The sequence below is a fragment of the Primulina eburnea genome, chromosome 1 (assembly GCF_022965805.1).
Source record: "Primulina eburnea isolate SZY01 chromosome 1, ASM2296580v1, whole genome shotgun sequence".
NCBI lineage: Eukaryota > Viridiplantae > Streptophyta > Magnoliopsida > Lamiales > Gesneriaceae > Primulina > Primulina eburnea.
In genome coordinates, this window is record NC_133101.1 from 26,669,751 (window position 1) to 26,683,773 (window position 14,023).

Genomic DNA, 14,023 nt, shown 5'->3' on the forward strand with positions numbered 1-14,023 from the left:
GCAATGAAGTGACCTGGTTTGCCACAGTTTTAGCAAGCGTTTGATTCTTCCTTGGAATTGCTTCTTTGATATTTATTCTGAAAATTTCCCATGATTTTTCCTCATAAATATTCCGAACTTTTTGATGAACAATGACATGGCATCATTGCTTAGTTGATCAGTAGCTTTTTCAACTGACCCATTTGGTTCTGTTCTAACAGCAGCTAAGGCAGTCGTGGCTGCTGGAGTAGAAGATTCTCCTTCTCGAGTTTGCAGCTCAAACTCGTAAGCTTTCAAATCAGCAAATAGATCATGAAGCTCAACTTTGTTCAGATCTTGGATTCCCTCATTGCCATGGTCTTCACGTCCCACCCCTTGGGAAGACCTCTGATTACCTTCAATGCAACTTCTTTGTTTGTGTAAACTTTTCTAAGTGCATTTAATTCATTGATGATGCAGCTGTTTCTTTCATCATATTCATGCATCGTTTCACCAACTCTCATTTGATATTGTCAAACTTCTGAACAACAGCAGAAAGTTTGTTTTCTTTGGTTTGAACATTCCCTTCGCAAAGCTGGATCAGCTTCTCCCAAATCTCTTTGGCTGTCTTGCACATTTTGATTTTGCTGAAGGTTACTTTATCCAGTGTCTTGTATAGTATGTCCTTTGCCACATTATCAAATTGGCTTTTCTTTTATCCTCTGTCGTCCATTCTTCTCTGGGCTTTTCTATACGATGAGGTGCACCATCAGTAATGGCAACAGCTGTGTTGGATTTTAAAATCTTCATCGGTCAATGACAATCAGTTAAACTGAAGAAAACAGTTGCGAAATATGAACTGACTGAAAGATAGAATATCTAAGTGAAATATAATAACTGAAGTAAAAGAACACAATTGTTTCTGGATGTTCAGAGACTTGAATAACTCCTACGTCACCCCTTCTATCACAAAGATAGAATATCCACTAAAATATTTTGATCAAATACAAGACTTGTACTGACCCACTTCAGTTTGGACTTAACACTGCCAAAAATGAAACTCTTGAACACAAACGCTTTTACAGTCCTTGACTGAACTTATCACAACTTAAGGAATTAGCAGATATTACAAAGTGCTAGTAAGCTCAAATGTGTAGCCTGAATGCTATTGATAGAACAAATAAGCGAGAGCTTTCGATATTTGAATGCAAGTAAAGGATTTTGCAGCGTAACAGCAAGCTTCAAAGATATTCGAATTTCGTTGTTGGTTGATATGTTTCTTAGCTGCTTTCTTCAATTATTTATAAGCTTCCATTTCAACGGTAACATTAACTGCTGTTTGAATATTATATCCGTTGATATGCCACGTCGTTGTTCTTCTGACAACCGTACTCTGTGACCTCTTAAATGTGGCGTCCCACTAATAGTTGTAGACTGTAGTTGTAATGCCCTAGAATTTAATTACCGTAATCTGGAATGATTTGGATATGATTACTTTAAATGGAGATTAATCTGAAATGATTTATAGAATTAATCGAGATGATTATAGACGGAACGGATCGGACTAGGACACATGATAAAGGTGTGAAATGTGTGTACAAGGACAGTAGCATCGGCGCATATGCGCGACGATAAGCGCGCACATGCGCGAGCCGTCCGAAGAGTTGGCGCACCTGCGCGAAGCGAGCATGCGCACCTGCGCGTATGGTCCAGTAGGTTGGGCGCATATGCGCGGAGGTGTGTCGCGCATATGCGCTAGCCAACGAATGCCGAGCAGAAAGTCTCGCGCACATGCGCGACTTCATTGCGCGCACATGCGCGGGACATCCAGGGGCTTTGGCGCATATGCGCGGGCGAGTGGGCGCATATGCGCGATAGGCAGTAGCAGCCGGGCAGAACTGCCGGCGCATATGCGCGGCTTTATGCACGCATATGCGCGCGGCATGCAATTGGTCGAATTGCCACTTGTCTCTTGGAATGCGTGAGATGTATAGATATATATATATATATCAGCATGCGTAATCTTCAGAAAAAGGGGGAAAGAAATCGAGGGTTTAGGGAAAAGCTTTGTTCTTTTCTTTAGAAATTGATTAGTCCGATCCGTTCCGTCTATAATCATCTCGATTAATTCTATAAATCATTTCAGATTAATCTCCATTTAAAGTAATCATATCCAAATCATTCCAGATTACGGTAATTAAATTCTCGGGCATTACATTTCTCCCCCTCTTAGATCTGAGTTCGTCCCCGAACTCACCAATCATCAAACCAAATCTATCAGAAGAACTGTATAACAGAGTTTTTAGCGTCCGGGTCCCCACAGTAGTGGTACTATCTGTCGGTTGTTAATGACGTGTTAAGCTGAATTAATCAGCTGCTGGGCAATTAGCTGGTGAGGAGAATAACTGAGTTGCATTTCAGTTGCGTAGATCAGTTTACTATATTCAGTTGCTGAGTTCAATTTACTGGATTCAGTTGGTTCGCATAATTAGTTGGCGATTTGTCAAATGCCGTAATTTTGTTTCCAACAAATTCACCGACACAGATGCTCCTTTCCACCATAATCAAGCATCATCCTTGAGCAAGTAAGTGGTTCACCTAACTCTGTCAGCATCTTGCAGCTCCATAAATGTAAAGATCACTTTTATGGATTTAATTCATCCAATGGCAACCATAGGATCAGTCGTACCCCAAAAATTCTTAGGGTGCATCTTATGGAATTGTTCATACATTGCCTCGGGCCTCGTCCTCCTATCCACCTCAGCAGTGTTACTCACAAATTGCGCAAAGAACGGAGTCATACCCGCAAGAATCTGAGCCTGAAGGTCTAGTGGTGGACGTGGAGGGGAAGCTCTCTACTTATCATGAACCTCATGGCCCTCGCGGTCAATAACACGTCTAGGAGGTATATTGTTACACAATTTGATCCAACACATAATCAACATGCATAACCGAGCTAATCATATGACATGCTAAAAATGATTCAAAACTTAAACATGCAGCTTAATGAAACTCGTACTTAGCACTTAATACATTTAAAACCGTAAAAACTTACAGACTTGAGGCATGACTTCTTGAGCTTCTCGCAACCAGCAGTGGCAAAACTTTATAACAGGAAACCTTGCGCTTTGATACCAACTATGACGAACCGTTTCTTAAAATGCTACTACTTTAATATTTGCGAAAATTTTAAAATTTTTTTATTAAATAATTTTTATAAATATAACTCCTAAAATAATTCACGGTCATCACTTATATTAAAATAAAGTTAATATTATATCTCCATCTTTTGAAAACCACAACCAAAAATCCAAGTTAATAATATCCACCATAATTTGAGAAAGTCTAACATAATATAAAAATTTGGCATACTAGTTGCCAAAACCAGTGCAATAAAAGTAGAGTAATTATTTTTAAAATGTACATAATAAAAACTCGTGAACTACAAGGTCCTCGGGTTTGCACTACCATTAGTCCGAGCCTGCTCACTGGTCATCGCCTCCCGTTTCCTCAACTACATCATCTGATTCGATCAAGTCTAGTGAGCCTAATGACTCAACATTCATAAACCGTTAATAACAAGTAATACGTAATAAAAATCCATGCAATTTTAACATAGCTCGTACATAGCATAACATAAGAATAAATATATATAACGCAACTTTCCTGCATAAACATTTTCATAAAATCACATTTTTCATACTCGTCATAATCATTTAAATCGTAAATCATTTTGCGTAGAGTTCTATTCAATGAAAGTGGCCCATTACATAAAATCGTTTGATCAAACTAAACCACATTATTAAGCTAGCAGGGATCACCAAAGAATTTCGGCTGGATATTTGATCCCTAACATAGCATAATTCCTCTGAAAAGGTTGGAGAGGTCCCTGGGCACGTTCTCCGGATTCCAAACCCGTTACATAATTTGGCCACAAGACAATCCGCATACCTCAAAATAAATATTTTGCACGTCATACATACTTAAGAACATCATGAACCCCGTTAGATCGTCCTTGGATATGCTGCCCTAACATACTAAAATTTATACCCAAAACAGCCCCTAAGATGCATTCGAACACATACGACTCCCAAATTAAATAGAACTACTTAGAACATACCAATCGACTTGGGACTCGACCCACGCATATAATACATCCTAAAATATTTCCCAAGGCCATAAACCAGCCCCGAACCATAACCAAACCCAATACCATTCTTAACAAACAATATAGACTAACGATGCCCGAAGAGTGACGCTGTGACACTTATGTGTTCCATACGACTATCTATCGATTCTAACTCGAACCAAGCCCAAACCAAACCCTAGACTCGACCTTAGACATTGCATAAGACTCTATTCAAGCCCGTTCCAGCCCATTCACAAGCACCAGCCCTTAAACAAGACAAAATAGCAGCCCTAAGTTGCGCCCCGCCTCCATGCGCGCATGGCACAATCCCAAGTCCAGCAGCTATACAATCCAACAAGCCCCTAACCAACCTATACCAGGCCTACCCCGGGACCCTATGACCTTGCCTAGAGCATAGCCATGAGCCCTGGTTCAGCCCTTTACTGAACCCAATGTGAAACCCACGATCTAGCCCTATGTGCGAGGTTATGTGCTTTTCTGTTTTATATTGCACCAGCAGTCTCTTGCCCCATCATGGGACACCTAATGACATCTAAAAACATTCTAAAACATATGGAAGCAAGCCGTAGATACTGCCCAACGAAGGCGACGATCAAAACTCGAAGAAAATAAAGAATATAACATGATCGATGCATAAAAAAGGTTTATACATGTCTTTACGTTAAAACGCACAAAATATCAACAAACGAACCCGTGGGAAAACGGATGCCAAATGGAGATGGATTGATGCATTTAATGGCTTGAAAAGTGACTAAATTAATCAAGGATTGTAGTGTGGTGGTTGGCTTAAGCTTCTGGTGGAAGGAATTTGAGAGAAAAAAAATCCAAGCCCAAGGAGATGAAACTCTCGGCCAATGTGTGTGTGAGTTTAGTGTGTGTTTTTGGTGTGTGTGCATGAGTTTCGAAGAATTTGGGTAAGACTCTACCTCTTATCTAAATAAAGTAATGGCTAGGTAATTAGGTTATTTAATCAAGATTTAAATTACTAATTAAGCCCTCAAATTTTATATTACTAATTATTCCTCTAATTTTATATTAATAGTCCTAAAATTTTAAAATTCCAGTACCCTTTATTAAATACTATCTAATTTAATTAGTTAATTCATGAAATAATTATTAAAATATTTAGTTTCTAGTATACGTATTTAAATCTCTTATTCGAATTTTGCTAATTAAATTACGTAACGTTTCTTTTTCACCCGATACTTAATTTTAGCCTTTAAATGTTAAATTTTATAAAACCTTTATATTACTATTTTCTTGACTTAAAATAAAAATATAACTTAAAATTTTGTAACATCTTAATCGTCTCCAGTCTCTTTTCTCGATTCAGAATCGAATATTCGTCTGAAAACTAAAACTCATGAACCCATCTTAAATATAATAAAATGCATTATAAACTATATATATTTATATATATATATATATATATATATATATATATATATATATATATATAAAATAATTTAACACATTGAATGCATTGCTTAATTCATTAATCAAATAAAATTAATTATTTCAATCATGCATGGGGTTTACGTGTACTAGTTTTTGAGAACTACAAGACTGAATTGAAAATGATCAAACTAACCTTGCTAATATAAGAAATGAGATTAGATGCATGTGAAGACGAAATTTAAGATGAGGTTACTATGAACAAGACGATTCTCGGTCACCTTAACCAGAGATTCCAGATCGATCAGCCACATATTATTGAGTAACAAAAGGATTTGTCTGATAACGAAATAGATTTGAACCAAACTGAAATGAACCGGCTTGATGACATCTAAGCTAAGGGGAAACTAACTGAGAGAACCAAACTAATCTTATTCTTAAAAACACTGATAGCAATCCTCTCAGGACATGCTACAATGGAGTAAGACTCATCCACCATCATTGGTGATTAGTAACCCTTCAGTACCTCTTAGAACTAGTTAATAAATTATTAATGAAATCTTGTATGTGCTTTTATTTTTCAATTAGAACATAAGAAAATAGATGAATCTTTAATGGATAGCAGTTGGATAGAAACTATGCATGATAAACTAAATTAGATGGATAAAAATAAAGTTTTGTATTTAGTTCTTATCCTACCCATCAGTCAGTCATAGGAACTCGGTGTGTCTTTAGAAACAAACTGAACGAGAAAAATTGTATTTAGGAATTAAAAAAAATTAGTTGCTCAAGGCTTTAGGCAAGTAGAAGTCATAGGTTTCTATTAAACATTTGCAACAGTGGCTATATTAGAGACAATCAAAATATTTCTTGCTTATGCTGATTACATAAATTTTAAAGTGTTTCAGATTGATGTTAAAAATGCTTTCTTAAAAATCCTACTACAAGAAGAATTTTATGTGGATCGGCCTCCAGGTTTTGTTAAACATTTCCCTTACCAAATCATGTGTTAGATTAAATAAAGCTTTGTATGGGTTAAAAAAGCACCATGTTCTTGGTATAATACTCTATCACAATTCTTTTTGGATCATGATTTTACAATTGGTTCCGTTGATAAAAAAAATATGTTAAATTTTTTAAGAATGATCATACATTGTTAGTCCAGATTTATTTTTATGATATTATTTTTAGTTCAACAAACCCAAAATTGTGCGAGAAGTTTGCAAAGATGATGCAAGATAAGTTTGAGACGAGCCTAATTGGAGAACTAAGATTCTTTTTGGGCTTACAAGTGAAGCAACTAAAATCGGGGATTTTTATTAATCAAGTGAAGGATACAAAAGAGTTGCTGAAAAAAATTAGAATGGATACATGCTAAACTGCAGCAACCCCCATAAGTTCATCAGTTAAACTAGACAAATATGACTAGGTAATTTCAGTCAAGGTAACAATATATCGGGGTCTTATAGATTCTTTGTTATACATAATAGTCAGCCGATTGAATATTATGTTTGTAGTATGTATCAGCGAACTTTTTGAGTCTGATCCCAACCAATCACATTATTAAGCTACTAAAAGAATACTTAAATATTTAAAAGAAACTCATAATGTAATGCACATGGGCTGTTCCCGATTGGGCTTGGGTCCCCTCACGGTTATCCCATTACCCATTACTCATAGAACTTCTCCAGCCCAGGCACTGGAGCTTTTACCTTCCCAGAATTAGAACCCAAGACCTCCTGAACTTATATAGATCTTGGCATCAATACTAGCTCCAGTAGATCAACTGGTACCAGGATTGCTGCCAAGATCTATATAAGTTCAGGAGGTCTTGGGTTCTAATCCTGGGAAGGTAAAAGCTCCAGTGCCTGGGCTGGAGAAGTTCTATGAGTAATGGGTAATGGGATAACCGTGAGGGGACTCAAGCCCAATCGGGAACAGCCCATGTGCATTACACATAATGTAGGCCTCTAATATCCTAAAGACTCATCTTTCAGTTTAGTTGGATACTCAAATGCATTATATGCATGATGTAAGCTTCATAGGAAAAACATGAGTGGAACTTGCCCATTCTTTGGAGATCGACTGATATCCTAGTTCAGCAAGAAACATATATAAATTGCAAAATCCACGGCTGAAGCTTAATACCTAGCTGTTGGGAGCTACTATGGATTGAACAAAAATTTAAGAACTATGGAGTTGATGAAAAAGTTTAACCGATCTTCTGTGACAGCATTAGTACTGAAACATCTGCACTTTTTTATTGCTTTAAAAGTACTAGAAATTTTTTTTTCCACTCAATTTTCGGCCATGACATATAACACATGAAAATATTTTTATAAAATATTTTACCCTTTAAACTAAAACATCATCCAACTAGCATTTTAAAAATCAAGTGAAATAGTCATAAAAATGAAATCGTCAACTGTGGGGACCCGGGCTCTAACTCAATTCTGTCTGGGATTAAATGGATCTGTAAGAAAATGTGGGTCAAATTTTACGGTTTTTAACATTAATTCTAATGTTTATAAATCAAGCACAAGAGAGTTCTATGTTTTATTTCACAATATAAAATACATGTCTCATTCTAATACATCAATCCAAACTAGTGTAATGTTTAATACAAACCATAACTACAAATAATACAAGTCTAGCTAAGAGCCACTAGTCGTCTTCTGCGCCCGTAGTCACCACGCTATCTCGAACTCATCTCTGTCGTGACCCAGATCCTGCCCCACCTGTTGTTATGCACACATACAGACATAACAACAGCCGGAAACTCCAGTGAGAACACTCCCAGTATAAAACATGTATACATGCTAACATAAAATCATGAATCATGCATGAAAGCAATAATAAAGGGGTTCCATAGTCTATGAAACCAATCCATATTAGCATGCAATGCAAATCAAATCATGTCTTGACTCAACTCGACTCTACTCTAGGGATCCCTGGGTGAATAAGACGTCACTGTCTGTTACCTACCCTCCCAATCGGGGTAACTGTACGTCTTACTCCTAGACTTCGGTCGTGTCTGTATCGAATGTCTACAATCGGAGGAAGTCTGCTCCTATGCGTCGATACACCGAACGTCTAGTTTGACAAATCTGTCAATGACTCTCCTATCTCAATGTTTGAATATAAATCTATAGACAAGCATGATCATATCAAGAGATTTGAATATAAATCTATAAACAAACATTGAGATAAATCTATAGACAAGCATGATCATATCAAGAGATTTGAATATAAATCTATAAACAAATCTAAATCATATCAAAGAGATAAACAATAAATCTAGTATGTGATTTTGTTGGGAAACTCAAATTGAATCTCATTTGAGTTGTGTCTTCCCCAAACAAAACATGAATTATACCTTTCGTGTCGAACAATATGTCGTAGTCAAAGTCTCAATGCCGAATCTGACAATATCAACTCTGAAATGGAAATATATAGATATAATCTATCAAGATACAATTCAAAGTAACTCTTGTATCAATCAATAATCAGTCTCGGTATAAATTGATAGCATAACTGCGTAATTATTCGATACCGGTCATATCAACACCACAAAATCAATCTCATAACTCATAATTCTTATCATAACCACATCTCAACAATTCATACTCCTCAAGAACACAATATACCATGCTAAAAATTCATAACAATCGGATAACAAATCCGTTTTTCGATCTGGTTGCGAATATACTATGCTCAACATATCAAGAACACATACTAACCATCATATCTAATTTTCCCCAAAATGTATATTTCAAAACAAGCTGAAAGTGAGCAATACTCACATCCTTTTGAAGCTCTTGAGGAGAGGAATACAAATCTCTACTTGGTTCACAATTTGGATAGGTAATTCATTCAAAATTACAAGTCTAAGATCAAAAGGAAGTGAAGTCTTCTCCCTTGGATTCTCTCGGTTCTCTTGTCTCTGAAATGAGAAAGAATGAATCATATACCAAGTGTATATATACCATGCCATGTGTCAACATAAGGAGTGAAGGTGGATTTCTCGCATGCAGCACCGCGGGTGCGGTCACTCTTCACCGCGGGTGCGCTGTGCCCACGGCATGCCTTTCATTTTCTGAATTCGACGACCGCGGGTGCGGTCTTGCTTCGAATAAAATTTCCTATCCTACTGGACATCAACCGCGGGTGCGGTACCTTCCTGAGTGCGGGTGCGGTATTGCCTCGAATAAAAACTCTCATTTTCTGTCCATGCACCGCGAGGGCGGTAGGAAATGCAGTGCAGGTGCGGTATGGCTTCGGCCATTCCTTCAAAATTCTAGGTTTCATGCCAAACTTCTTCATTTCTTACATCTGATCTCTATATATATTTTCCATAACATATCTATCAATTCAAAAATGTCAATCAGTGTTCCGGGCATTACATCAACTGTTTTACCCAAACTAAAAAGCAATAAGTTTGAAAAGTATAGTCCATACTAAATCTCTCAAAAATCTCTCAAAACATAAATAAATAGACTTAAAATCTTTAACGTAAATCATGAATCATAAATCGTAAATGCGGAAAAAGTAGAAGCGCTGGTCCTCGGGTTGTGTGCGCCTTCAGCCCAGTCAAATCATATGTCAAGACCTACCTCAACCTCACCTGCATCCATCACACCTAGTGAGTCTAAAGACTCAACACACCATAATCTTTATAACAAATAATACATATAAAACCACATGCAACAGTGAAAATACTTTTACGTAAAAATAAATTTTTTCATGACATGCAAACATAAACTTTAACTTTTTCCTTTTTCCTCAACATGACATAAAACCCTTTTCATGATCATAAACATTTTTCCTTTTCCTTTTCCTTTTCCTTTGTTGAATTCAGATCGTTAATTGTGACTTTCCTCAACATGACATAAACCTCAAAAATAGATGGATCCATCTACATGAAACCATAGTACTGGGCGGCGGGAACATCTGCGACACTCTCACCGATCAACTGAGCCTTGGCCTATCCTCTTTCGAATAGAAATACGATTGTCGGGCCTCCCTCTGGGGCCTTCTCCCATAAGTGGGCTCTCTCTGGGGCCTTCTCCCCTCACGATATTCCCAATCTTAACTCAAACCTTATATCCTCATATCCTCAATGGTTAAAATAGAAGTACGATAGTCAGGCTCTCACTTGGACCATAACCCTCGCGATATCTCCAATGTAACCACGTAATAGTCACAATTACTTCACTTTCTTCAACGTTTCTTATTCTCATCACTTTATAAAAATCATGCATTACATATAATTTTGTTTTTGAAACCAAGCATGCAACATGTCTTTTAAATGTCTTCCTTAATTCACAAAAATCCCATAGACATTTAAAAATCATAATTTAATCAAGAACATTTCATAAACATTTAAAAATAATCATAATATCATAAAAACATCATTTAGGGCACTTCCATGACCTTTACTAATTTTTAGGTGTGAAAAGACTGTTTTACCCCTAGACGTAAAATTTCCCGTTTTTGACATTTTCTTCAATTCATTGACTCTAACATGTCCCAAATAATTAGTTAAGTCTACATGAATTTTTCCATATTTTTATTTAGCTTAAATCGAGGACTTTTAACTTAATCTTTAAATAATTGTTTTGACGGTGTTTTAATTCCGAAAAATCCCAAACTTTAATATAAAATTCCTAAATTCAAAATTCAGTCTCTTTATATTATTTTATCCCTTATGAACCAAAACTTGACCCCCGTGAGCCGTTTTTCAATTTATTCTAGTTAAAAACCCTAATATGACACCTAAACTTCGACCCCAAACCAACTTTCGATTTTCACGAGTCATCCTCGAACAATGTTGATCCAAAACTTGACCAACATCCTAAAGTACCCTACTGGACCCTTAGACCACTAAGAAGCCCAAGCCAAACCCAAAAACGAGTAACCCCAAGTCACCCCTATGCTGGCCGAGAATCCTTAAGGCGGTAGGACTCTAACTTCTTGAGTCTAGGACCTAACCAACGTGCCCAGACCCTGTACCAACACGTTGTTCACTTCCCTAAGACCTCTAGGACTCTCCCTAGCCCAGCCACTAAGCCTTGGACTGAGCCCTTCCCTCCCAGCAAGCTGCGCACCCTTGCACGCAAACTGCCGCTGCTTCTCGGGTAGAGTCCTAGCATGGCTAGGACTCTTTCCCCGGCCCCTACTCGAGTCCTAGCTTGGCTAGGACTTTCGCCCTGACCCTTGATAGCCCCTGGCCGAGCCTTGAACCAAGCCAAGACCATGCCAGCCGAAACCCTCATGAAACCCGATCACCCCAAACCCTTTGACAGCAACTTCACAGTTATAGTTTTTTTTGCTTGTTCCTGTGGTGAGTTTGGTGAGTTGTGTGTGGCTCTAAATCAAATAAAATCTTTGCTTAAACATAACTTGACATCATGGCAGCCCCTTAAGATGCCTGAACAATTTATTGCATCCAAAAATCATGAATTCTAAACTTATAAGTGCAATATTTCGAAAATACAGAAAAGTGGCTTCAAGTTCTTCATGCATACTTTATTTAAATAATATTATGATATGATGGATGAGAAAAAGGATATGTATGGTGTGCCTTTGCGTTATATACACACGAAAAACCGTTGACGACGAAGAACGGGGCGAGACCTAGGCTTTGTTTTCCCTTGAACCTTCGAAAAACCCCTTGAATGTGATATGTATGTGTGCCGTGTGTGTGTAGATTGGTTGGGAGAGAATTTCAAAATATAGGGAGAGGGAGACGTGAGTTTCAATTGCAAAGTGTAGGGTTTTCTATGTGCTAAATAGTTTTAAATAGCTAATTAGTTTGCTAACTAGGCTTAGGCCTATCAAACCATTAAATTAAGCCCATCAGTCTAATTAGGATTTAAATAAAATAATAACAAAGTTTTTGTAAAAATAAATTTGTGAATTTATTAGCCGGGTTGCCAAAAAGCTCGTATTTTAGTCTAAGGATTCAACCCAGCTAGTACCTGACTTAGTGGAGACCTTTTCCACCCTCTGGTCTTATAATCTGAAGTTGAATCCTAAAAAGTGTGTATTTGGGGTGAAGAGTGGAAAGTTTCTGGGTGATATGGTGACAGAGAGGGGGATTGAAGCTAACCCCGAGAAAGTTCAAGCTATCCAAGATATGGTCTCTCCCCGGGGGCCAAAGATGTTCAGCAATTGACAGGGAGGATTGTTGCCTTGGCACGTTTTATCTCGAGATCCGCCCACAGAAGCTTACCGTTCTTCCGGACTTTGAGAAAGGCGAAAAAATTTGAATGGGATCCAGCCTGCGAGAAAGCGTTTGAAGATTTGAAAAAATACCTTGCTGAGCTTCCTGTCCTGGCCAAACCGGCTGCAGGTGAGCCTTTGTGGGTATATTTATCTGCCACCGAGGAAGCTGTGAGTTCGGTCCTTGTCAAGTTGGAGGGGTCGACTCAACAGCCGGTCTATTATGTTTCGCATGCACTCAAGGGGGCAGAGATCAGATACTCAAGGTTGGAAAAATTGGCTTTGGCTTTAGTGATGACAGCGAGATGCTTAAGACCCTATTTCCTATCTCATCCAATTGTGGTGATTACTAACAGTCCGTTGGGCAGAATCCTCACTCATTCTGATACGTCCGGCCGCCTGGTTAAGTGGACTATGGAGTTGGGAGAATATGACATCCAATATGAGCTGAGAACAACTATTAAAGCACAAGCCTAAGCCGATTTTCTGGCTGAGACTGTGCATCAGGATAATGAAGACCCTTGGAAGGTGTATGTGGATGGTTCCTCGTCGAAGGATGGAAGTGGGGTTGGAGAAGTACTGATTTCACCAGCTGGGGAGGAAGTGAAGTTGGCTGTAAGGTTGGACTTTCGAGCATCCAATAATGAGGCAGAGTATGAGGCTGTGTTGGCAGGACTTCGAGCATCCATAAATATGGGAGCTACCCGGATACTTATTTTTTCTGACTCACAGTTGGTAGCACAACAGATGAAGGGGATGTATGATGTGAAAGATGAGAAACTTATTGAGTATGCTCGAGAAGTGGACAGAATCAGAGAGAAATTAACAGAGATTACATTTGAACAGATTCCGAGGAAAGAAAATGAAACTGCAGACACTCTATCCAAAATGGCTGGAACGATGGGAAGTTGGAAGACTAGAGATGTGGTATTTCAGGTTGAGCTCACACCTCACACGAGTTTACCTGCAGTTGAGCAAGAAGAAGAGGATTGGAGGACTGGCATAATTGATTACCTGAAAGAGGGAAAGCTTCCTGATAACCCTTGCGAAGTTCGTGAGTTGAAGGCAAAGTGTTCGCGTTATGTGATGATCGGAGAAGTGTTGTATAGAACATCTTTTGCAGGGCCGCTTCTTCGGTGCTTGAGTTACCAAGAGGCTGATTATGTGCTCCAAGAAGTTCACGAGGGATGTTGTGGAAATCATTTAGGGGCTTATGCGTTGGCGAGAAAAGTGCTGCATGCAGGTTATTATTTTCCCTCCGTGCTGCATGATGCTCAAGAGTTAGTGATGTCTTGC